Genomic DNA, 25,005 nt, shown 5'->3' with positions numbered 1-25,005 from the left:
TTAGGGAATGTTTTGGTTAGCTTGGCTATAGAATCTGTAAAGAAAGTGTTGAAGAGAGAGCTCAGTTCATTGTCAGTTAAACTAGGGTCAGGGCAGGGGTTATTTTGTGACCCAGGATGGAGAAGAGAGTTAACAGATTTCCAGAATTGTTTTGGGTTGTTATGATTAGTAGACTGAAGTTTATTGTAGTAGTTTTTTTTGTCCCTGGTGATTAGTTTTTTTACTTGGTTGCGGAGTTGGGTATATTGGAGCAAGGCAGAAGACTGTTTACTTTTCTGATAAAGCTTCCAAGATTTGTCTCTGAGCTGCATGGTATGTTTAGTCTCTTTGGTCAGCCAAGGAGCAGATTTGGCTTTGATTCGTTTGTTTCTAAGGGGGGCTAGGGAGTTAAGAGTATTTAGGAAGATGGAGTTAAAATGTTCTACGGCATTGTCGAGGGAGAGAGTGTAAAGGATTTGCCAGTTGATTTGTTTGAATATGTTAGAGAAAATTGTAGGGTTGAAGTTGCTAAGGTTACGAGTTTGGATGTAATGATGTTGGAATTGAGAGGGGTAGCTGAGTGATGAATGAAGGCAAGGAGATGGTCACTAAAGGAGTCGGGGATAGTTCCTGATAGAGAGATTTTGTTTGGATGGGAGACTAAAATCCAGTCTATGATGGAACCTGGGGGGTGGTTTTTGTTAGGCCTGGTTGTAGAATGGATTACTTGGGAAAAGTTGAAAAGGTTGATAGCTAGGGAGGGGGAAGGTGTGTTGATTTTGTTCCAATCAATGTTTATGTCGCCTGGAATAAATGTTTCATATTTTATTTCAGATGAGGCCCAGTGGAGAATATTTTCCAGGGTAGAGATATTGTCGCCTGGGGAGATGTATAAAGAAATGAAGCAGATATTTTTATGTTTATTGAGTTGGAACAGACAAGCAGTTATTTCAGTATTTTTGAACAGAGGGGTTGGGATTGCAGGGGGATTATGGAGAGAAGGTTAGAGTAGATTAGGGCAGAGCCTCCACCTTTTTTGTTTATTCGGTCACTCCTGAGGATGTTGAAACCTGGCGGTAAGATTTCAGAATCAGAGATATGGGGTTTTAGCCAGGTTTCAGAGATGGCTAAGATGTCAGGTTGGTTGTGATTAATCCAGGCGTGAACATGGTGAATTTTTTGTTAAGGCTCTGGGCATTGATAGTGAAGACCTTAAGGGTGCTAGGAGAGGAATTAGGAGTAGGAGGGAGAGGCGTATTTGAAGTGGGGGAGGAGGGGGAAGGAGGGAAGGAGTTGTTTGTACTGAGGCAGGGAGCAGGGTTAGGGTGAATGTTTCCAGATAAGGCTAGGAAATTATGTGAGATAGCTTTAAGTCTTTTAAGTTTGGAGAGTAGGAAGTTGTTTGGGGTTGGAGGAAATGTAAGAGAGAGGCTTTTTGTATAGGAGGAGAGTATTTTGGGATGGAAGAGGTGTAGTAGGTTAATTGGGATAAGGGAGATGGAGATGGAGTGGAAGTGAGTGAGTAGAGGAGGTAGTGGGTGGGAGAAAGTGATAGTATGAGTAGTAGGCAGGTATGGGTGAGTTATTAAACAGTAAGAAGTAGCGTGATGGAGAGGAATAAGAAAGATGAGAAGAGAGAAGGGGAGTCTGAGGGAAAAGAAAATTTGGGAGTACATGTTTGAACGGGTGGGGTAAGGGATGGAGAAAATAAGTAGGAAGAAGAGAGTGGTTTTGGAGAGAGTGAAGGAGTGGAAGGAAGATATAAAGTAGTACAGGAGAGGGTAGGGTTAAGTGTAGTGAGAAGTGGGAGGGGTAAGAGAGGTTGGAGAAATGAGGAGGTTTTAGATTGGTTAATTAATGTAGGAATTGATGGAGGAGGGAAAGACTGTGATTGGTTGAAACAAATGGAGGGTGGAGTTGGTGAGGTATAAATGTGGATGTGCTGGGGGCGGGTGAGATTTGGGGGCAGGGTAGGGGAGCGGAGTGAGCCCATAGGGCGAACGGAGCGGGAAGAGCCAGAGGAGGAGAAAAGTGCGGAAGACAATCAGTAAAGTGTGAGTATTCAGAAGGTAAGTTTAACAAGTTTATCAGAGATGTGAAGATGGGGAAGGTAAGTGAAGGAGAGGAGGAAGGGTAGTGAGAAGAGCAGAGAAGTTGAGTTAGAGGGTAGACTGCAAAGGAGAAAGACAGAGGGAGAAGGAAGAGACTTCAGAAAGGGAGTAGAGGAGGTTTGAGTAAAGGAAAGGAAGGCTGAGAGTATTGGACAGTAGAGAGGGAGGGAGCAGAGGAATGGAGGTAGAGGGCTGTAGTAGGGGAGATAAGGAAGGAGAGGGAAAAATAGAGGGAACAGTAAGAGGTAGTGGAGCACCACCTAGTGGTCAGTCAGACTGGAGTAGCAGAGACCCCAAGGGGAGAATCAGGAAGGGAGCTAATGAGGTTCAGGAAGGCGGGAAGAAGTGCAGGGAGAACTGAAACAGCAGAGAAGGAGGTAGAAAGTATGGGGAGAACTAGGAGTGCAAGCAGTAAAGCAGAGGGGGGTAGTGGTTGCTGGCTAGTCTGGCAGGGAAGCATACTGCGACCTAGTAGTATCAACTAATTAATAGTACAGAGTTACAGCAGTACACATACTTTCTTGGAACCTTGTGGTAGGAGGACTCGGGGAACAGAAGGCCTTATAGTTTCAGGTTAATAGTTCATTGGAGTTGGTTCTTGGTCAGAGAGTTTAGGGGGGTATTTTCAGCAGGTTAGGGCAGGGTGGGCAGGGGCCCAAGCTGTAAAAAAAAAAAAAAAACAGTGGAAAGAAGATAGATTTAAGCAGTAGTAAGGCAACAAGGTATATTAAGAGACAATGTCAGGCATTCAGAAAGTTATTTTAAACAAATTAAATGCAAAGTGCAACAAGGTAAAGTTAACCAAAAGACAATAGGTAGACAATGTCAGGCAGTCATGAAGTTATTTTACACAAAGTAATGCAAATAGCCGTAAGTGAAATAAACACAATAGCTTATACTCTTATAGAAACAGGCTGGGACAGTTGAACACAGTTTGCATAGAGAAGTGAATTAGTATACAATTTAGAGAAGCACACCTAGCTGACTTGCGAGGCTTCAGACAGACACTTAGAAGTCAGGTGAAGTGAACCAATCACAGCAGATGCAAGCTATGTATTCTGATTAAAATAAGGAAGCCCCAACATTTAAATTTCAGCAGTGAGCTTCCTGAAGGAAAATGAACATTAAAAAGGTAGCAAGGTTTGAATATAGTGCAACAAGCATGAGTACAGCTAAAAGAAAAGCCCCAAACAGTCAAGCACAACCAAGAGTTGCATAACAAGCAATTAGAGGCTGCATTGATTTGAAATACTACTGTGTGACTATCTACACAGCTTGCATTTAGTGTCTACATTGATTAGAAATACTGTGTGTCTAGCACGGAGTTAAGTTGAGAAAATGAAGCATGCCCAACAGCTAAAAACACAGCCAGGAGCTAGCACTGAGTTAATTAAATTGTCAGAGCAAACCCCACATAGTTACGGCAGAGCCGACATGCAGCATGTGGAACTGGGGATTAAAGCTGTCTATGTTGATATCTCTGCTAAGCTAATATGGAGTACATAGGTTGGAACCCTCAGCGACTAGACCGGATTAACTCAACTGTATCTTGTGACTTGTTACTGCAGGTATGCAGGTAGAGAACTGTAAATAAATGTAGCTAGAAAGCGTCGCTAAACAGTAATGCCAGCAAACAAACAAACAAGTTCCCAGAAAGGACAAAGCCTGGTGACCCATTCTGGACCTTTCTACACTAAACACTTACCTGGATATTCTGAAATTCAAGATGTTGACACTACAGCAGCCGCTTCCCATGCTGGGCAAGAAAGCTTGGCTCGTGACTGTGGACCTCAAAGAGGCATACCTGCATGTCCCTATCAGACAAAATTGCAGAAGGTACCTCAGATTTCTAGCTGGTTCAATGCACTATCAATTCTCTGCACTACCCTTTGGCTTATCTACTGCGCCCAGGGTCTTCACAAAGTGCCTGGCATCAGTAATTGCATTTTGCAGGCAAAAAGGAATTCAAATTTATCCATACCTGGACAACTGCCTGATTCAAGCAGAGAGCAAGGACATTCTACTAAAGCATCTGGCGTACGTAAAAAGTTATTAAGTTGCCTGGGATACACAGTAAACGAAAAGAAATCAAAACTAGTGCCCTCACGACAGATAATATTCCTGTGTGCCAGCTTGAAAACAACGGCCCAGATGGCTTATCTCATGCCAGACAAGCCAGGACAACTGACTCAATATTTTCAATTAATGGCAACAAAGACCCAACTCCCTGCAAGAAAAATTCTGCAGGCCTTGGGCTACATGGCATATTGCATACTACTAATTCCATATGCCAGACTGCATATGAGGAAACTACAATGGTACCTAAAGAGTGTATGGTCTCAACACTGTCAAAATTTAGAAACAGTTATACCACTATTTCCTTGCCTACAACAGGAGTTTCGGTGGTGGGCACAAGCTTGTCACCTCAACAAGTGACAGCCTTTCACTCAACCCACAGCCAAGCAAACACTGACAACAGATGCATCGGATTATGCCTGGGGAGCACACATGGCAGGAAAATGTATCCAGAGCAAGTGGCCCACAGAGCAAAGACATCTCCACATCAATCAAAAAGAGATGCTAGCTGTACAAAATGCTATTATAGCTTTCAAGGACCCACTGCATCCAGGACAGTTACTATTAAAGAGAGACAACACCACAGATGTTCATCATGTTTCACTGTTGCAGTCATGACTGTAGGGTTCTCCCCTGCCGGCAGGCAGTCCTCGGTCGTCCAGAATCCCAAAGTCTGGGTCCGGCGTTGGCTGTTCAGCCATGCTCCCTGACGTCAGAGCGCCAGGAGTACAAAGCTGACAGCCGACGCCATGTTCTCCAGTCTTTCTTGCTGTGCAGTGATAGCAGTTCGCAAGTGCCAGTCGGCTGACTCCTGAGAATTTTTTCTAAACAAACTTCAGTCCAAAGACTTTCTTCTCCTACTCAAAGCTAAGTACCCCGTTGGGGAAACTTTTTTCTTGCTCCAGTCCGATGTCAGAAAAAGTTAATAATTGTATTTCATATGCGAAGCAAATACCTCATAAAGATTTTCATTCTTACTGTATTCCTTGCTTAGGCCCTGACCACGACATAGCTAGTTGTCAGTTTTGTGCTAGATTCAATCAACGTACTATTAAACGAAGGTACGATTTTGCATTTCATTACTTCGGTAGGCATTTTAATTACAAAATGTCATCGGATATGGTTCCAGCTACTGGAGTTCACAAACGACGCAATGACAAAGACAGGCCTCCGAGGTCCAAATCAGACGATATCACACAAGCAGAGCCAGCTTCAGGTTCGGCCGTCGTCAGCGAGGTGCTTTTGCAGCCCCTGTCGTTGGCCATTTCGGAACCGATAGCCGAAACGGACTCCCACGAGGAGCCAATTAGGCCTTTGAATATTTCTGTTGCAGGACCTTCGGACAATGCTCCTTCGGATGGGTCCGGAGCCGCTTTGCAGGTACCGGCTTCCGAAGGGGTTTTTCAGGCCTACTCAACTTCTAATAAAGGCAAAGCCAAAGACAAAGGCAAAGACAACTTCCAAATCAAAGACTGCAGCCCAGGCCTCTTCTGATCCGGCTCCCAAGTCTCAAGTCTCAGAAACAGTTACTTAAAATGGCGGAGGACTTACTTGCTATGATTAGGGGTTTACATCCCCCTCCAGATAAAAGGCCAAGGCAGGAAGTTTATTATGACTCCTCTGATCAGGCTTCTGTTTCTTCAGTTTCTTCTTCTGACCAGGAATATTCTTTCCCTCCTTATGAGGATTCTGATGTTGAGGAATCCATTCCTTCAGCTTCTCCCCCTGAGGATTTCTCTTTTGGGGAAACTTTGCATGAAATGAGGGAACATTTCCACTGGGAAGGACAGGAGTATTCAGAATCTAAGAAAAGACTAAGGGATTTTCTTCTTCTTCCCCAACATAGACCCCTGGCTATTCCTCCTATTTTAGATATTGTGGATGATGCTTTTTCGGGGGCTAACTTAACTCCTGATTCTTTTCCTCCAGCTCCTGTTAAGCCAGACAGATACTATAGGGTTCCTGATTCCCACCAGTTTTTATACAAGAACCCTACTGCTGACCCTAAAACCATTTCTCAGGGTCCTAAGGGCGTAAAGGCCGCTTCTGCTAAAAACCCCATTCCCACTGAGAAGGATTCCAGATCTTTAGAAAGATAGGGCAAAAAAGTGTACACTTCTGCTACTTTATCTATTAGGGCTTTAAACTGTCAGTTTCATATGCTGAAATACCAGCAATTTCTCCTGTCTGTTCTAAAACAGAAGCTAACTTCCATTTCCGCCTGTGCAGATGATAAGGAGTTACATGACTTAATGCATACCACTGAACAAGTTGGGAAGCATGGTTTACACTGTGGATTTGATGCCTTGGAGGCTTCTTGTAGGGCTGCTGCCTCTGGCACAGTAATTAGAAGGCATGCTTGGTTAAAGGAACAAAATTTGCCAGATCAAGTAAAAGCTAAATTATTGGATGCTCCTGTTCAGCATAATGTTTTGTTTGGATCTAAAGCTGAAGAGGTGATTAAAAAGATGGAGGACAAGGCAAAATCCATGCAAACAGTTAAAGATTTCTTACAAGTACAGCCACCCAGATTTAGTAGGAATTGGCCTACAAAAAATTGGTTCTTTCCCAATTCAGACAGGCCTCAGAGGGGTAGATACAGACGCTCCCGAGGAAGGCCTCAAACGCAATCCTCTTATAGACCAAGACAGTGGACTGCTTCCACCCTTAGGGGAGGAGAGGACAAGTCGCAAACTCATAGGAAACAGACTCAATAACTCCCTCTGTTGGGCTGCAGGAACTTCTTGCCTGGAAGCCCCTCTCAGAGGAAAACTTTCTCTTTTTCACCTAAATTGGACTCGTATAACCCAAGACAAGTGGGTTCTGGATGTAGTTTCAAGAGGTTACAAATTCCATTTGCATACCCTACCAAGGGCAAGCGGATGGCCAGATCTTCCAAAACATCAATGGTCAGAGGCCTTAAACCAGGTGGAAGCTCTCTTGGCTATGAAGGCCATAGAACTAGTTCCACTTTCAGAAATGGGACAAGGTTTTTACTCAAGGCTCTTTCTAGTCCCCAGGAAGCAAAATTCATGGAGACCCATTCTGTATCTGTCAGTCTTGAACACTTTTCTAGAGATACCAAAATTCAAGATGCTTACTCTACAGCAGCTACTTCCAATGCTGACCAAAAATGCATGGATGGTGACTTTGGATTTAAAGGAGGCATATTTACACATTCCCATCAGGCAGGAACGCAGAAGATACCTCAGGTTCAAGGCCGGATCGAGGCACTATCAATTCTCTGCGCTGCCCTTTGGATTGTCTACTGCGCCCAGGGTCTTTACCAAATGCCTGGCTCCAGTAGTAGCTTATTGCAGACTCAAGGGAATTCAAATTTACCCTTATCTGGATGACTGTCTTATTCAGGCAGACAGCAAGGATGTCTTACTCCAGCATCTAGAGTTTGTTCAGAATCTTCTCAAGTTCCTGGGATTCACTGTAAACATAAAGTCAAATTTGACACCCTCACAACAGATAATTTTTCTGGGCGCTTCTCTAAACACAACAACCCAGATGGCATTTCTGACATACGAAAAACAATTACAGCTGGCCTCAACTTTCAAAACCTTGGCAAGTTTAACTCCGCTATCTGCAAGGAGATTCCTGCAGGCTTTGGGTTACATGGCCTCCTGCATCCTTCTCGTACCATATGCAAGACTACATATGAGGTACCTAAAAAGTGTATGGTTTCAGCATTGCCACAGTTTAGACATACTGATCTCCATCCTGCCTTGTCTTCAAAAGGAATTCCTTTGGTGGTCCAAGGCATGTACTCTAAACAAAGGAAAACCCTTCTGTCTGCCCCCTGCCACTCAGATACTGACCACGGATGCCTCAGATTATGCATGGGGAGCCCATTTTCAGGGCAACTGTCTGCAGGGCCTTTGGACAAAGGATCAGAAGCACCTGCATATCAATTTAAAGAAAATGTTAGCCATTCAGAAGGCTTTATTGGCCTTCAGGAATCTTCTACAACCAGGACAACTACTGATACGGACAGACAACACCACAGTTATGTGGTACATAAACAAGCAAGGGGGATCTCATTCCTATCCCCTTTGCAGACTAGACATGGATCTTTGGAACACAGCTCTAGCTTGCAATCTGGACCTTCAAGCACAGTTTCTACCAGGGAAGCAAAACTTCCTGGCAGACAGTCTGAGCAGAAACCTTTCGGACCCACACGAATGGATGCTGGACACCGAAATATTCAAGATGATTAATGCAGTCTGGGATGTCCTCACATAGACCTCTTTGCATCCCACCTCAATCATCAACTACAGATTCTTTGCACCAAGACTTTCCACGAACAAGCTTGGAAAGTGGATGCACTATCATTCAGTTGGAGAAACCTCTCGGGATATGCCTTTCCGCCTCTTCCTCTTCTTCCACGAGTATTATTAAAGATCAGACAGGACACGCCCAAGATGATAATCTTGCTGGCTCCAAATTGGCCTCGACAGTTTTGGTACACAACTGTGACAAACCTTTGTCTGGAGCCCCCTTGGGTTTTACCACAGACTCCGAACCTTCTGTCCCAACACCAGGGTCAGGTTCTACACTCCCATGTCAAAACTCTCAGCCTGGCGGCCTGGTTAATCCAGGGTCTTTGAATCATTCTCTCCTACCCAAGCAGTTTATGGATGTCATTTTAGAAGCCAGACGTCCTAGCACTAGAAAATCTTATGCAGGAAAATGGAAAAGATTTTGTTCCTGGATGCAGGCTCAGGATTCTGATCCTCTTATTCCTGACATTCCTCAGATTTTACTTTACCTGACAGACCTCTTACATAAGGGTCTCTCTTTCTCTTCCATAAAGATTCATGCCTCTGCTATTTCTGCTCATTATAATACAGACCCTCCAATCTTTTCCCACCAGCTCATGAGACAGTTTCTCAGAGGAGCTAAGAACTTAAGGCCCCCCTAGATCTCCTCCCATTCCTGCTTGAGATCTCAACTATGTTTTGGAAAAGCTCACCTCCTTTTGAGCCTGCTGCCACATCTGACATCAAGTTTTTATCTTGGAAGACAGCCATCCTGTTAGCTCTGACCTCTGCCAGGAGAGTTTCAGAGTTACAAGCTCTTATGGCTGTAGAACCTTATATTATTTTTCATCAAGACAGGGTGTCTTTAAGGACTAATCCTACTTTCATGCCTAAGGTGGTTTCCAAAGTGGCTTTAAATCAAACTATTCACTTGCCAACTTTTTTCCCCACTCCTCAAAATAAAGGGGAAAGGATCTTACATTCCTTGGACGTACACAGACAACTACATTTTTACCTGGACAGAACCAAGGACATCAGGAAATCAGAGCAGTTGTTTGTTTCTTATGCTTCAAGTTCCCAAGGTAAAGCCATTTCAAAACAGACCATTTCTAAATGGATTGCTCTTGGAATCAGATTTTGCTATTCACACCATGGAAAGCAAATCCCAGGGAGTATAAGGACTCACTCTACCAGAGCTGCTGCCACTTCAGCTGCCTTCCTCAGGGGAGTTCCTACCAAAGACATTTTGGAAGCTGCAACTTGGAGTTCAGTGCATACTTTTTCCAAGCACTACAATCTACCTCTCTACTCTACGTCTAGGGCAGGCTTTGCTTCTGCAGTCTTGCAGGGCCTTATAGCCGCCCCCTCTACTTTATGACCACCTCCCTTTCATTCTGCTTTGGGATTCTACCCTACAGTCATGACTGCAACAGTGAAACACGATGAATATAGTACAGTTGTGTACACTTACCATAAATGTAGATGTTCGAGTCTCTTCACTGTTGCAGTCTGGGTTTCCCTCCCTCCTGTCCCCTCTTATTTTTTCTTTTGTGTGGTTCCTTTTTTCACCCCTCTTCTGAGGTGTGTTTGCTAAGGGTATGGGACCTTACTCATTTTGGAACTTCTGACATCTGGGGCAAGAAAAACTGGAGAATATGGCGTCGGCTGTCAGCTTTGTACTCCTGGCGCTCTGACGTCAGGGAGCATGGCTGAACAGCCGACGCCGAACCCAGACTTTGGGATTCTGGCCGACCGAGAACTGCCTGCCGGCAGGGGAGAACCCCAAAGCTGAGGTAGGGAGGTTGGAACTATAAGGCATTAGGGATGGCTATAAGGTCCTGCAGTACAGGAGTGGCGAAGCCAGCTCTGGATTTGGAGTATAAAAGCAAATTGTAATGTTTGGTGAAGGTATGCACAGAACTCCATGTTGCTGCTTCCATAATATCCTTTGTAGGAACTCCTCTGAGGTAGGCAGCTGAAGTGGCTGTTGCCCTGGTGGGTAAGATCTAATGCTGCTAGGTACAGGTTTCCCATGGTGGGTATAGCAGAAACGTATACAGTGTCCTATCCATTTAGAAATAGTCTGCTTTGAAATGGCTTTTCCCTGTGCTCCTGCAGCGTATGCTACCAATAATTGCTCAGATTTTCTGAAAGCTTTGGTTTTGTCCAAGTAGAAGCGTAACTGTCTGTGAATGTCCAAAGAATGTAGTAGTCTCTCCCCTTTGTTCTGTGGTTTTGGATAAAAAGTTGGCAAGTGAATAGTTTGGTTTAGAGCCACACTTGATATCACCTTTGGCATAAACGTAGGGTTGGTTCTTAAAGACACCCTGTCCTGGTGGAAGATGAGGGAAAGGTTCCACTGCCATTAGTGCCTGTAATTCTGAAACTCTTCGTGCTGATGTTATTGCCAGTAGCAGAGCAGTTTTCCAAGAAATGTATTTTAATTTGGCTGTGTTAGCTGGCTCAAAAGGAGGTAAAGTTAATTTTTCCAAAACAAAATTCAGGTCCCAAGTAGGTGTTGGTGCTCTACGGGGCGGTCTTATGTTTTTAGCCCCTCTGAGGTATTGTTTGAGCAAAGGATTAGAAAAAAATGGTGGATCCATGTTGTAATGAGCAGTGATAGCAGAGGCGTGGATCTTGATGGATGAAAAAGAGAGGCCCTTGTCCAGCATCTCAGTTAAGTATTGCAGCATCTGAGGAATGTTTGGAACTAGAGGGTCAAGGCTGTGCACTTGGTTCCAGGCACAGAATCTCTTCCATTTATCCGAGTATGCTTTCCTGGTGCTAGGCCTTCTGGCCTCCAGAATGACATCCATAACAGCTTTAGAGAGAGGCATTGCTTGCTTGACTAAGGAATTTTCCATGCAGCTAGATTTAAGGTCTTTAGCTGGCTGTGAAGTATCTGATTGTTGTGCTGAGTCAGCAACTGTGGAATTCGTGGTAAAATCCAGGGTGGTTCTTGTGTCAAATTCTTTAAGATTGGGTACCAGTGCTGGCGTGGCCAGTCTAGTGCAATCAATATCATTTTTGGCTCTTCCTGCCTGGCTTTTATGAGTACCTTTGGAAGGAGAGGTAAGGGGGGGGGGAGCGTATACTTGTAGTTTTTTCCAGCTGAATGAGAGGGCATTCACTTTCCATGCTTGTGGATGGTAGCTCCTTGTGCAGAATTTCTGTAATTGGCAGTTCTTTGGGGTAGCAAACAGATCTATGTCCGGGCTCCACCATTTGTGTGTTATCATTCTGAATATTTGTGGGTTCAGTTCCCATTCGTGTGGGTCCATAATGTTTCTGCTTCCACTCAAGTGTAATGACTGCAGCAGTGTAACACGATGAACATAGTACAGTTTTGTACCTACCATAAATTTAGATGTTTGAGTGTAAACACTGCTGCAGTCCAGGTTACCTTCCCTCCTTCTCCTCTTACGTTCTGGTATTTACCTAGGGCATCTACCCTTTATTACCAATGGGGAGTATTTGCTGGTAACTAAATATGGTTGTTTGCTTTTCTTTTGTATTTTTTACTAGCAATTTGTATTACCTACCTGTTTGGGGGTACCTGACATCTGAGGCAAGAAAAACTGAAGAAAATGGCATCGGCTGCATCTTGTATACCCCTGTTGCACTGACGTCAGGGAGGAGGTGACAGCAACCGACGCCGGACCAAGACTTTGGAACTCTGGCCGACTGCGGGACCGCCTGACGGCAGGATAACCCAAGTGTAATGACTGCAGCAGTGTTTACACTCGAACATCTACATTTATGGTAGGTACAAAACTGTACTTTTCCTAGGCTACAAATTTCTTATACAAAGCAATGTATTCTAGGCTACAAATTTCTTGTACAAAGCAATGTGTTTGTAAGATGGTCTTTGGGCACAGTTTGTAATGTCTTTAACTACTCATTATATAGTAGGTGAAATGATTTTACTATTTGCAGTTTTTTTTCCAATTTGGTATGTTGTTCCTTTACTATGAAATATGGGCTGATATATTTCACTGCTACACTGTATCAATTTCTTCTGGCTGAAAAATGTCTTTGGGCTAGCCCACTGATACAATTCACAGATGAGTGAGAGATGTGTTTCACAAATTGCCTGTAAAATGCAGTTGGCTGTTAGTGTCTGTGTTGGCCATATGACATGGAAGGATGCACACCTGATAATGATCCAAGTATGGCTAGTGTCCAATGTGCTAGAGGAGCCAAATGGGGTAAGGGGAAGGAATGATGAGGCAATGCCTGCTTACCTCTCTTAGGAGGGAAGGGGAAAGGGGGGATGCTGGGGTTGTGTCCTGTACTTACTCACAGTGGATACAGGAGGCTGAATGAGTAGCAAAAGCTGGTGGTTCCCTTTCAAAAGTGCAAGGCCTAGTACTTTTGAGTGTAGCTGTTTTGAGGGTTGCAGCTGCAGTTCTCACATTTTGAGCAGTTGCCCCAAGCTGTAAACATGTGGGCAGAGGGCTTAGGTTTTAGCACCATCATGCAGACTGGGCTCTTCCCATGCAATGGCCCAGTTTTACAAACTTAAACATATGCCTTCACAAAGCCCAGCACATCGAGGTCTTAAGATTTAATTCTCTCAAATTTCATGTTAAAAACAACCACCATATGATGCCCCTCCCCCTAAATATTTACTCCCTACTTTGGTTTTCAGGTGCCCCAAGAAATGCATATCAATCAGCTTCTTCCTCTGTTGGGGAGATAAGATGCAGTAGATTATAAGACACATCCAGGGTATACCCAAATTACAGTGATCCTGAGGAGAATGGAACAGGGTCCTGAGGGGTGATTTCAGTTTCTTTAGTTTTGTCTGTTGTGACGTGAATGATCCAGCACTCTTTGAAATCCTTCCACTGAACAGAACAGATAGTTAAAGAAACAGCCATTCTAGAGACCTAAACCTGTACTGCTACATGAACAACACCAGATTGTGTGGCAGATACCAAATCCATTGTATCCTTCATTTCTGGAATAGACTGCCCTTATCAGTAAGAGTACTACTTTGATGATGTTTAAAACAGTGTGGACGACTGCATGGGTGATCCCAGATTTTTCCACCTGGGATGGACGGGGTCGGGCGGCCGTGGTGGTGCAGCGGTTAGCTTTGCCACCTTACAGCAAGAGGTTCTCTGGTTCGATCCTCGGCTGGGGTCCCTGCTGTGCTGAGTCTGCATGTCCTCCCTGTGGTCACGTGGGTTTTCTCCGGGTACTCGGGTTTCCTCCCACAACCCAAAGACAATGCTGTAGGTGGATTGGACACTCTAAATTGGCCCTAGGCATGAATGCGTGCATGTGTGCGCCTTCTGTGAAAGGTTGGGCGCTGGGCTGGCAACTCAACACCGTAAACATCCACTGCCTGTCATGAGCGGACAGGTGATCCGCTGTGGCAATCCCTAACCGGGAAAAGCCGAAAGAAAAAGGAGGATGGACAGGGGTCTCCTGGATGTGGGGACCTCTGTTAGTCTCCCGCTAGCACTAGGCAGTATGACTGAGCTTTTTGGTGGGCTGTGTGATTGTAAGTTTAATAAATTATGAATCTATAAGCAATTGAATGTGAGGTTCTAAATTTTGTAGTAGGTGACCATGTTAAGACAAAGCACAAACAACAACAAAAAAAAAGTTCCAGAATGCATGGTTACACATTTTAGGAAGAATAACTTAAAAGGTGTTGTGTATTTCAGGTTGAGGATGTTACTGAATTTTAACTATACAAAAAGAGGAACCTTGCCATGCAAAACAAAATGAAATATCTGTGTGCAAAGCTGTGAAATGTATTCAGACAGATTGGTAGTACTTCATGAAAGAATGGTAAGACCATCTCGGCCTTTGGAATACTGAGTTTCTTTGTGAGGGCCATATGGAGAGCATTCATAGAAAAGTGACAGTATTATTTAAGAGAATGGAAAAGAGGAGTTACCAATGAAGGTCAGGTAAAAAAACAAAGTTTGCATTCATTAAAGAAAAGGGTAATGGGAGGATGTGATTCTGAAATATACATTTGTTAGTAGACAAATGAAGGGAGCTGGGTCTCAAAGGAAAGTCATCTAGTAAAAGAGGGAGTGTTTGATTTACCTTTGATGCTTGGAAGGTCTTTATAGAAAGGGTGGTTGATGTAGGGAATTGTTTTCTTGTGATATATTTAACTTTGCAGTAATCTCTAGAGTTTAAAGAGCGTTGGATGAATGGAAGGGGGGAGATGGGGTGAGGTGGCTGCATTGGAAGGTGAATGTGTCTTGACTATATTAGATAGGCAGTATGCCCTTTTACAGTGGAAAACGTTTATTTTTATATTCAGATTAAATGATGTGTTCAGAAATAAACACATACATATAAATGTGCTGGCAGTTAGCAGGGAAGTATGGGAAAAAGAAACATCTGGCATTCTTCCTAGGACACAACTTATCTCCCTGGAAAAAAAATGTACTTGGCTTTAGGTTTTAATTTTCCTGCTTCTTCGGGCTTCAAAAATTGGTGTACCTACCATATGTGTTCTAGAAGTAGTAGAGAAACAAAAAAGGATAAAAAAAATGCCAGGGCCCATAAGTGAGTCTGCAAGTACAGTACCTCCCTGTGTTACTATTTTGAGCAAAATGCTGTGAAAATCTTTGCAGTTTGGTTCCCAAAGCAAATTTTTTTATTAAGCTCTTAGAAGTAGCTTATTTTGAAAGTTCAAGAAGTGTTAGACTAGGGCACTATGTAGGCCACATTCTTTATATTTTCATAAAAGTGAACACTGATTATGTATACTGTCTGTATCTCATAATATCAAAACATAACATTTGTCATATCTGAATGATTGAGGCATGCACAAGTTCCAAAACATCACCATTGATCCCTCTGATACCCTTGCAGTTCTCATTTTGACAGCACTAAAGTAATTCTTTGACTCTTTCAGTGTGCTAAGGATCTGTTTTCCTCCTGCATGGAAACCTTGACAATTTGTGGCTGATTAACATCACTTCATTTTAAATATAGCTGTTATTTAATACCAACCATTTTCTTTTGTCTTTCTCTTTAGTTGTCATCTTATTAGATTTATATCTAAGCTCTCTCTGAGCATCTACTAAGGCACACCTTTGTGGGTCAGTCATTTAGTAGTCTGACTCAGGCTACTTATTAATTACTTACTTACTTAATTAATTATATTTGATAACTTGGTAGGAAGACTGGTCTGAGGACCATTTACAGCAATGACCCGGGCTGAAAGGCAAGACCATATGAAACACACAACCAGACTGAGAAATCATAATTTTACACTGGGTATTTATGCGTTTACAACACAATTTTGGAGGCAGATGTGATTTCTAACAAACCTTTTAAACATTTAGTGCCTGGTATTTCCACTGAACATTTTTAAACGTAGTACATGGTGTAAGATCATTGCATGTTTAATTTGTGACATTTATACAATTAATAACAGCTTAACTTGTGCCACTTGTAATCAGTCTAGCAAATAGCTTTCTAACCAAGTACTCTATCAGTCTAACTTACAGATTTTTAACCAAACTAGATGTCAGTTGATTAATGAGATATGTGTGGTGATCCACATGCAAGTCATAGTAATTAACCTGGATTAAAGTTATACTTACGGAAGCTCTCCTCAGCACAGTGATTTTTAAGAAGAGATTTGAAGCATTTAAGATTGGATTAGTTTGTAGCTGTGTTTGAAAATATATTTTTCCCATTTGATAGCAGTGTTTCTTTTTTTCATCCATTAAGGCCTCTCCAGAAACACTTCTCCACACTTCAGATCCTCTGTCTATCTTTACTAAGGAATGCAACCTTTAACATGTTATAGGAAGTTTGAATGCAACTGCCACTTGGTCTAAAGCTCGATAGAGGTGTTAAAATAGCTGTAGATCTGTTTCAGAGAAGACTCTGGGAGAAAAGCTCCACTGTATAAGTGGAAATAGCAAAATGAAAAAATGCAGTGGATTGTGAGTTGCAATGATTATAAAATAATGTAAACTAAACCATAAACATTTTAGGTCATACAGAGGTATATGTAACCCATGCATGTGATCTAGTGATAATTTATTGCGTAGGTTTTGCAGAAATATATGCATTCAGTATCCACACAGCATTATGTTGCTTCCCTCCAAAACCTCAGTCAGAATGAGCAAAGCATACAACAGCACTTTACTGCAGATGCATGTCCGTAAAACTAATAATATAACCACATGTAAAAACATATGTGCAGATGGTGCAGGTGCTACACAAGTTCCATTATTTGAAATAAATGTGGTATTTGCCTAGAAAAGCACATTACATATGTTATAAAATATGTACAGCTATAGCAAATATAGAACTTCTGGAGTGAATGTGGGCAGTTGTGTGCTATTGTGGTGCCACATACATTGTTAGCATCATCTAAATGTGTGCTAACATAGTACTGCATGTTTTTTAGCTATGGCTTTTGTACAGTCAGTGTAGTTATGGTAAAGTTAACTTTATGAATGCCTCTTAACTGTCCAGAAGTTTGCAGAATGTCCAGATTTTTGCTTCGTATTTTTAGTCTAAGTGTTTTTCTGGAAAATCATTGAGGACTGAAATCACTAAATAATGACAGAGAATTGAGTTTCATATTTAATATTCTTCAGAAAATACATGCTTATACAAACTATCATTTTAGAAACTTTCTAAATTTATAAGAGAAATATTTAAACATTAGTCCCTGATTCAGGGCCTTTGCTTCACTTTATTTTTGTGTTTTTCCAGACCCCTTGTGTTAAGTGGTCAAGAGTTGTGAGTGTATGACATGTAGCACTCCTAAATGGATTGCTAATGTAGTCACCAGTACCCACATCAGTGCATAACATCAGAAGCATAGTTGACTCAACCAGTGACTGTACTGATACCTCGGACTAGCGCCCTATCCATCAGCTCTTCAAGAAGTGAATAGCAAAAAAAGGACTTCTACAAAATTGCAGGATGTCATGGCAGTTATCTAGCTTCATGCAGAGACAGTACCCAGTCTGCTCATTTCCATGACATTTAGTGCAATTGAAACTTTTTAATAATGCTAGGCATTAAAGTGCTTATACATAGACTTTTGCCGAGCAGAGACATTTTTCAGAGTTTGAGCATGACTCTGTTGTGGAGTAGGTGAACCTATTAATTTATTCTGCCTGAAACAAGTTAATGCATGATGTGAAGTTGTTCTGTCTCGCCGTTCATTCTTACAGATGGGTTTGGAGCCAGTCCTTGTCTCCAAGTCGGCCTACTGCAAAGCTCAAGGTCTTCAGATAGCTCGAGACCAAGTCCCTATCCCATGATGCACCTAGAGTTCCTCAGATCTAGTTTGCCGTTGCAATAGATAGGAGGTTCTCGCTAGCTCGGGCGAGTAAAAACCTTTCTTTATTTAAAATATCTGATATTTTTCATAAATAATTTCTGTTTTGTATTTTAGATATTTAGATAAGCTCTTATAGCTTTGTGTAGTTTCCTTTCCTTGGTGTGCACCTTTTCTTTAGCTCTCTTGGCCTCGTTTCTTTAGGCATAGTTTATTCTTTATTAGTGCTTAGATTAGTTGTGTGCTGATAGCTTAGATTTAGTCTTAGAGTTAAAAAAGTGACTTTTCTGTCACAACTTTAAAAATACTTTCTCTTAGAGTTTAGATAAAGTGTGCACTTTAGTAGTTATATAAAAGTTGTGTGCATTTATATAGTGACTTTCCTGTCACAACTTGCTTATATTTACTCCTTCTACAATTTAGACAAATAGTTTTGTTTGTGATTAATATTTAGCCTGTAGTTTTAGAAAGGCGTGTTGTTGTTTAATTGTTGTTGGGTGTGTCTATTTTTTTGCAGCACCCTATTGGCATTGTGTATTTGAAATAGCTGATGATAAAGATAAACACCCTAAGTCAGGGTTTAAAAAATGCCCTAAATGTGGGCAGAAAATGTCTGCCACTGACAGTCATGTAAACTGTGTTTATTGTTTGGGAGCCCTTTAAGGTATTAAGGGTTTTCGTCTTCTTTTTCTGGTGAACGTAAGTTCAGAACCTGTTCAGTAAAACACTGGGTTCCCTATATGACGAGTGGTTATTTTCCCATAATAGGAGATTTTTATTACCGTAGATTAAGTATACCTTCTTGTATTTATTAGGGTTACTAGAGTGGTACTTGCAGAACCATTCAAAACCGTCTATTAGGTGACTATGTGTTTTTGACATTGTTCTATGAACACATTGTGATGTTGTGCTAGCCACAATTAGTTCACCATTTCTCGAATACTAACACTGTGTGTGGGCAAGGTTCATCTTCGACGTACAACGTTGCTGGTACGATCAAAGTTATGCTATTTTGGGCAGTAGTTTATATTCTATTTTATTGTTGTTAATTTGTCAAATAATTTATTGAAACATCCTAGGTTTTTTAAAAACGGGGGGTGTGTCAGTATTTAACTTAACACTAATCAGCAATTGTTGACCATGTGATTTTAAAATTATTTTGTATATAAGCTAACAGCTTGTAGTGAGACACTGTTTACTGTTTTTTCTGAGGAAGTTGGAACATGTTCCGATTAAAAGCTCGTTTTTGGTGCTTAAATAAATCGTTATAATTTGAGAGACGGCTTGTGTGGTTTGGCTGATTTTAACTTACTCCACTGTTTGGACAACTTGAATTTATCTTGCTGTTCGGCTTATTTTGACTTTTACCTGCTGGTACTGGAGCGTCATCCTGTTGTTTTTTCATCAGCTTAGATTTAGTCTTAGAGTTAAAAAAGTGACTTTTTTGTCACAACTTTAAAAATACTTTCTCTTGGAGTTTAGATAAAGTGTGTGCTTTAGTAGTTATATAAAAGTTGTGTCCATTTATGTAGTGACTTTCCTGTCACAACTTGCTTATATTTACTCATTCTACAATTTAGACAAATAGTTTTGTGTGTGATTAATATTTAGCCCGTAGTTTTAGAAAGGCTTGTTGCTGTTGTCTAATTGTTGTTGGGTGTGTCTATTTTTTTGCAGCACCCTATTGACATTGTGTGTTTGAAATAGCTGTTGATAAAGATAAACACCCTAATTCAGGGTTGAAAAAAATGCCCTAAATGTGGGCAGAAAATGTCTGCCACTGACAGTCATGTAAACTGTGTTTATTGTTTGGGAGCATCGCATCTCCAAGAAAGCTGCTCCGTATGTCATTCTTTCTCTTCTAGGGTTCTCCAGGAGAGAAAGAGAAAATTGATCGACAGAAGTTTACTTAAACCTTCATTCCATGAAGCTTTGAGTGACCAAGATGGATCCAGTAAGTCCTCAAAGTCTTCCAAGACTTCTGAGAGTAAGAAATCTAAAAAGCCTTTGACGCCGGTTCCACAGACCTCAGATCCAACCGTCTTATCCTTTCGAAGCCGGTCTCCAGTTTTGGAACCGGTATCCAAAGTGCCTAAGTCTCAACTCTATAGTCTCTACGACCTTCTATCCACTCATCTCGGTCTTCGATTAGCCTTTCAAATTTGTATGGTGCAGAAGTTTTTACAGGCACCGGCCTTTGCTAAATTCTTATGGTCTCCGACACAAGCGGCTTCGGAACCGAAGACCCTCTTACCAGCTAGTACTCTTCTTCCTCCAAGCCATACCAGTCCTTCGGAGCCGGAGGAGTCGAACTTGTTGATCGTGGAGCCTTTGAAGCCGATGCCTGCTCCAGTGCCTTCGGCTCCGTTTACTCTGAAGCCCATGGCGCTGATCGAGGCATCTAGGAGCTGCCACACACTGGTCGGGTCCGGGGAGGACAGTCGGACCAACTTGTCTGTTCCGACTCTGCCTCTCTGGGCTTCGGCTCGGATGAGCTTGGCTCCTACCTCTGGCTTTGGAGCACACTGTCCAGGTGCCGGAGGTATCTATGGCTTCCTTGGATCCGTCATTCCCTTCACATTGGAGCAGGGGTGCCTTCGAAGCCATGAGGAGAGTCATGTCTCCTAAGACATCTTTGACTTCAGATCTGGCTACCTCCTCCCCTAAAGCACCTGTGTCTGCTTCTGCTTCACAGATCCTTGCCAAGTGTAGAGACCCAGAGCCTCAGGAAGCCCCATTGGGTGGCCCCTGCTCTTCTGAGACCTCACCAGAAGCCCCCACTGATGAGGTTCCAGGAAGAGAATCTGTAAGAGGAAGCATCTAGACTCCCCACAGGAGTCCCTGACATCTGATACCTACTTGGGTTAATCAGAAGGGTCCCCGCGGTCCCCCTCTGAGGATATCTCATTTGCGAGATATTAGAAATCCTTAGGCAGAGGGGTGACTGTCAGTCCACCAACCCTACTGAAGACGAGTTGGTTCTTCTGAAGGCTTTCGGGTCTCAGCCCTCCACCTCTTGGGTGTCTCCGCCCTTTAATGAGCTTATGCAGCTGGTCTCACGAAGGGCGTGGGAGTCTCCGCACACCATGGAGCCTGTCCACAGGAGGCCTAATAAATTTATCTCTGCTCCCCAGGTCAAATCTTTTCTGACCAAGAGTGTGCCAGTTGATGCCATGGTGGTGGCGGCGGCAGCCATCAAAAAGGAAATTTCAGAAACTTCCTCTTCTATCCATCCTCCTAACAGAGATTCTAGGATCATGGATAGATATGGGAAGCGAACTTACAGTTCAGCGACCTTTGCACTCCATTTGCTCAACTATCTAACCCATTTTACTAGACTGCAAAGAGATCTCCTTAAAGAGTTGGGAGATAGACTTCAGGGTACAGTAGCAGCAGGAGCTTCAGATAAAGTTGCCTCCCAGCTTGCTACCCTCAACTCCATAGTTAACTCATCCATGTGCCTCATTTTGTATGCAGCTGATGGAACGAGCAGGGCAGCGAGTACAGAAATTGCTCTTAGGAGGCACTACTGGATGCGCTTGTGCTCCTTCCTGGAGCTCTTCAAGTCATCCTTTGTAAATACCCCTTTTGATGGCTTGTCACTTTTTGGGCCCAAAGTTAGGGAAACTTTCATCAGGTGTGAGCAGGAAGGAAAGACACTGTCTTCTGTCAGAGTCTCTTTTTCCACCCCTACCAAACCCTACCCCCAAAGGTCAAAGGGGAGGGAACAGGGAAGATGTGGTTCCGAAATGCCCAAGGAGCCTTTCAGGACACACGTGGTGAACCCCCCCACCAGGGGCAGAGGAGGGGACAATAATGGAAGATGTCAGCCTTGCGACAGTGGAGATCCGCAAAACCAGGGTGACAGAGATCACTTCTTTGGGAAGCCCTACCAGTGCTCCTGAAAGGAGGCCCGACTGTCCTACTCTGGTGGCAGTCGGAGGTTGCTTATCTTTGTATCCAGATGCCTGGCTCAAAAGTACAAACGACAACTGTGTAGAAAGTATCATTTCCAGAGGATATTTCATTCCTTTCGCTACACCCCCTCCACTGACAAGAAAAATCCTGGACGTTCCACCCAGTTACAGGGGACAAGCAACAGTAGAGGTCCAATCGTTTCTAACAAAGATATCCAACCAGTCCCAGCAGACCAGATAGGGTCTGTAACTTACTCAAGATTCTTTTTAGTTCCAAAAAAGGGGACTGGAGACCTGTATTGGACCTCAGCAGACTAAACAGATCTGTTAAGAAAGAGAAGTTTCGGATGGTCACACTTCAGTCAATACTTCCCTTTTTAGGGAAAGACAGTTGGATGTGCTCGATAGATCTCCGGGATGCGTACTACCACATAAAAATGGCCAGACCATCCAGGGATCATCTGCTCTTCCGCCTGGGAGCCAATCATTACCAGTTTCGAGCCCTGCCCTTTGGTCTCACTACAGCCCCCAGAGTGTTCACCAAATGCATGGCAGTGGTCACGGCTCACGTGAGACATATAAGATTCCAGGTGTTTTCGTACCTAAGATGATTGACTCCTCACCGCCACCACCAGGCATCAACTCATTCAAGCCAGGGACACAACTCTTTCACTCTGCAGTCAGCTGGGCATTACGATAAACTCAGGAAAATCTGCCTTGTCGCCATCGAACATACCTTTTTTATCGGAGCAGAATTGGACACCACCACCATGCTGAGACTTCCAATAGAAAGAGTCTTACTACTCTGTCAGCAGGTCCGCAAGCTGATATCCAAAAACAAGGCTCCAGCATCATAAGTACTAAAATTGTTAGGCATGATGGCAGCTGCAATTTTGGCCATACCGCTGGGTCACGTGCATGTGCGGATTCTGCAATGGCTGTTGTTTACTCAGTGGTCTCACTTTATAATGATCACAAACTCGTGCAGAAAGGACCTTCAGTGGTGGTTGACCTCTCTTCATGTCACGATAGGTCGTCTCTTTGTTCTACCCCCACCAACGGCCACAGTGACCACGACGCTTCCCTGATAGGGTGGGGAGGGGCATTTTCAGGGAAGAACAGCCCAAGGCACATGGACCGATCAAGAGACACATCTGCATATCAATGTCCTAGAGATGAGAGCAGTACTTTTAACATTGCAGTATGTCCAGGACTCTCTTCCTTTGGGTACAGTTACGTTTCAGACAGACAACATGTCAGTGGTCTGGTACTTGAACAAACAAGGAGGAACCAGGTCCTACCCCCTTTGTCGTGAGGCCCTAAGAGTATGGCAGTGGGCTATATCCACCCAGCGCTTTTTGTTAGCAACGCACATCCCGGGGAAATCCAACGTGATAGCAGACAAGCTGAGCAGAGCAATTTTGTTGCCTGATGAGTGGTCCCTCAAGAAAGAAATATTGTACAGGATATTCTGCTGGTGGGGCCAGCCTTGCTGCGACCCTTTTGCCAGCCATATGAATACGAAATGCAGAAGCTACTTTACCCTGATTCCTCCTCTGGGAGAAGCCCCAAGGGATGCACTGGTACACGATTGGCCCGCAGGTCTCCTCTACGCATTCCCACCAGTCCCGTTGATACCCGAGGTACTACAGAAAGCAAAAGCCCTGGGAAGGACCATCATTCTAATAGCCCCTCATTGGCCTCGTCAGATTTGGTTCCCCTTCCTTCAACTTCATCTTTTGGAGGACCCTTGGATTCTGGACCGAGTTCCAGATCTTCTAACACACTCGTTGGGGGAACTTCATCCCTTTCTTCAGTCCCTGAAACTGACAGCTTGGCTGCTCCAATTCCCGTCATAGCCAGGTTCCATAACCTTTCTAATGAGACAAAAAAAATTCTCATATCCTCACATAAATCCTCTACGAGGAAGCTATACCTTAGCGAATGGAAAAAAAATTTCTATATGGGCCTCTCAAAACAACATTGATCCCTACCTAACTCCTATGGCTTCTATACTAGAGTTCTTGACCATGATCTTCAACAAAGGTGCTGCAGCAGCAACAGTTCGTGTTCAACTTGCTGCCATTTCTAATTTTCACCTTGGATTTAAAGGGTTGAACATTGTCACACAAACTATCCAAAGCCTTTCTCAAAGGGTCCTTTCATCTCAGACCACTGTGAAATCTCCCTATACCCCATGGAATCTAAATATTATGCTTTCTCGCAGTATTGTCCTTCCATTTGAACCAGCTTCCTCATGTGACCTCAAATTTTTGTCATGGAAGACTATCTTTTTAGTAGCTATCACTTCTGCCAGCAGAGTGTCAGAGCTTCAAGCTTTGTCCATTAAGCCTCCTTATTTGATTTTCCATGCTGTCAGCTGCGGTGGTACAGTGGCAGCATTGTTGCCTCACAGCAAGAGGTTCTCCTGTTCAATTCTCGGCTGGAGTGCCTTCTGTGTGGAGTCTGCATGTTCTCCCTGTGGTGGAGTGGTGTCCAAAAGACATGCGTGAATGGGCGTGCCTTCGCTGAAGGCTGGTCGTCGGACTGGCAACTCGGCACCATAAAAATCAACTGCCAATCATTAGCAGACCGGAGTTCCGCTGTGGCGACCCCTAACCGGGAAAAGCCGAAAAGACAAACAACATTTGATTTTCCATGCTGACAGTCTCTCACTTCAAACTAACCCCTCTTTTTTGCCTAAAGGTTGCACTGAAGCTAATCTTAATCAAATTATTGATTTGCCAGTTTTCTTCACCAATCACTCCAGCAATTTAGAATATATGCTGCACACACTTGATGTTCATAGACAGCTCAGATTTTACTTGGATAGAACAAAAGATTTTAGTAAATCTGAACAGCTTTTCATCTCCTTTTCAGACTCCAGGAGGGGTATGCCAGTGGCTAAAACAACTCTGTCCACGTGGTTATCTGATTGTATCACATTTGCTTATTCAGCTGCTAATATGCCCTTACGACATAAAATTAAGGCTCACTCCACCAGAACAGTGTCTACATCCTCTGCCTTTTCTGACAGACTTTTTATAGATAAAATTTGTACAGCAGCCACTTGGTCAGGACCTTATACTTTTATCACTCATTACAAAGTTGACAGGGCTTCCTTTGGGTCTACTGTCCTGAAAAACATACTCTCGTGAGCCACCCGAGATGGATGGTGCTTGGGATGCTACCCATCTGTAAGAATGAATGGAGAGAGAGAACAACTTCACATAAAGAAGTTATGTACTTACCATAACGTTCCATGTGAGTTGTTCATCTCGCTTTCATTCTTACTTCCCACTCTCCTAACCCCTCCTGGGTTTTTCGAAGACCAAGATGCTGGATTCTTCCTGGTTTCTTAACCC

General features: G+C 43.2%; 1 protein-coding gene across 1 annotated transcript in view; it reads left to right on the top strand.

Moving 5' to 3' along the window:
- The window catches only part of TANC2 (tetratricopeptide repeat, ankyrin repeat and coiled-coil containing 2), a 2,676,984-nt gene that overhangs the window by 984,858 nt on the left and 1,667,121 nt on the right, over nucleotides 1-25,005 (top strand). The window lies entirely within an intron of this gene.

Source organism: Protopterus annectens, chromosome 13.part0 (genome assembly GCF_019279795.1).
Source record: "Protopterus annectens isolate FY-2018-M chromosome 13.part0, PAN1.0, whole genome shotgun sequence".
NCBI lineage: Eukaryota > Metazoa > Chordata > Ceratodontiformes > Protopteridae > Protopterus > Protopterus annectens.
Note: the sequence above shows the minus strand (reverse complement) of the source record. Positions and strands in the feature narration are given on the sequence as shown.